A 1,927-nucleotide genomic window follows, 5' to 3' on the forward strand; every position below is an offset into this window, starting at 1 on the left:
AATGTTATAACCATTCGAGATAGACATGATCAGGAATCTGTCAATGTAACAACCCGGACTCAGAAATATGTCTTGAAGGGACATACTGCACCTCCAACTACCACACCAAAAATCCAATATGACTTAGTTAACCAACTACGCAAGACTCCAGCTCAGATATCTATCCTGGAACTGTTGAAACTATCTCCAAAACACAAAGACATATTAGAGCAAGCGCTATTGGAAACAAATGTACCTCAAAATTTGGATACAGATAGATTCCAAGCCATGGTTGCCCATATGACAGAATCTCATAACCTCACCTTTTCAGAGCATGATAATATTTCGTTGAGTCATCTGCATAATACTCCTCTACATATTGAAGTCATTGTTTGCAAAAACCGCGTCAAAAGAGTCTTAATAGATGGAGGAGCTGGACTTAATATATGTACTTTAAAGCTTATCCGTGCACTAGGTTTCTCAGAAGAATCTATTGATCCTTGTAAAAAGATTACTATAAAAGCATATGATGATGAGGAAAGGTCCTCTAAAGGAACAGTGATATTACCTATTCAAGTAGGACCAGTGCAAAAGGATACTATCTGTCAGGTCTTAGATATTGATCTCACTTACAATATCTTATTAGGACGACCCTGGATACATGAAATGCAAGCAGTACCTTCTACATATCACCAGTGTGTCAAGTTTCCTTATGATGGACAGGAAATCTCCATATCAGCTGATCACAATCCATTTCAACATTGCAACGCAATGGGGGCAGCCCAAGACAGTTTGGTTCCTTATAACAGAGAAAAGCAACGATCTTCAACACCCAATCCACCAACAACAAAATCCAACTCCTTATGGGGAAACTTCAAATAGGAAATGCAAATCAAAGACCAAGGCATGGGCGAATATTCTATGGAGCCTTTATGTTTGACCAGATTACCAACATCACCTAGATCGCATGGTTTACCTACTATATCAACACATCTGGCAACTCAGCCCATAACTAAATTTGATGGTACCTTCATCCAATTGGGGACTCTAGCACATGAATCAGAAGATAAAGACGTTCTTAACTGGCTATACAAAGATGAAGAAGAAGCTAATAGAGCGGCCGCTCTAGACATTGTTCTGCCGACGCACCTGTATGGAAAAGGCTACTTAATCATGAAACAAATGGGATATGGCGGTAAAGGACCTATTGGGAAACGCCAAGAAGGAGTCACTGAACCTATAGATCTTCCTTCACAACCTAGTAGAAATAAAGCAGAATTAGGGTCTAAATTCACTTTCCTATTGAAAAGGCCGCCACACACAAATGCAAAACCTCAATGGAAGGAAAAGAAGAAGTACAAGGAAGAATCTTGGCAGGAAGCACTCTTTGAATCAGCTGAAACGATCCGTAAGGCACGAGAACGTCAAGATCAGAAGTTGCATCAGGGAAAGCTTTTAAATCATAAGAAGGCCATATCTGCAGCAGTGGCTCATGTTAACACACCAATGGCTCAAAAACAAATCATGTCATCACAAGAAACCGTCATTCCTCCCCGAGGAAACACAATCTATGAACAAATCCAGACCATGGAAGATGGATCGGATACAGAATCAACATAGAATATCAAAATAGTATCCATCATCAAAGATCTGTTTTCACCATACAACATACCTGTTTGTAGCACAGATAGAATTTGGGATGATGCCTATGAGACAGATTCAAATGAATATGAATGGGGTACCTGCTCTGATACTACTACAAATATCCCAGATGATACTGATTTCATATCCATTTCTCAAGAAGAACATAATGCAGAGGATAGACCTCTTGAGTTTGGACCACAACATATCTATGACGTTCAGGAAAGCGAACAAAAATATTACGAACAAGTCTATATAGAAGATGATACCATCGAAGACCTCGATGAAATCCTAGACTTCTTTAAAA

Source organism: Cryptomeria japonica, chromosome 1, assembly GCF_030272615.1.
Source record: "Cryptomeria japonica chromosome 1, Sugi_1.0, whole genome shotgun sequence".
NCBI classification, from domain to species: Eukaryota; Viridiplantae; Streptophyta; class Pinopsida; order Cupressales; family Cupressaceae; genus Cryptomeria; species Cryptomeria japonica.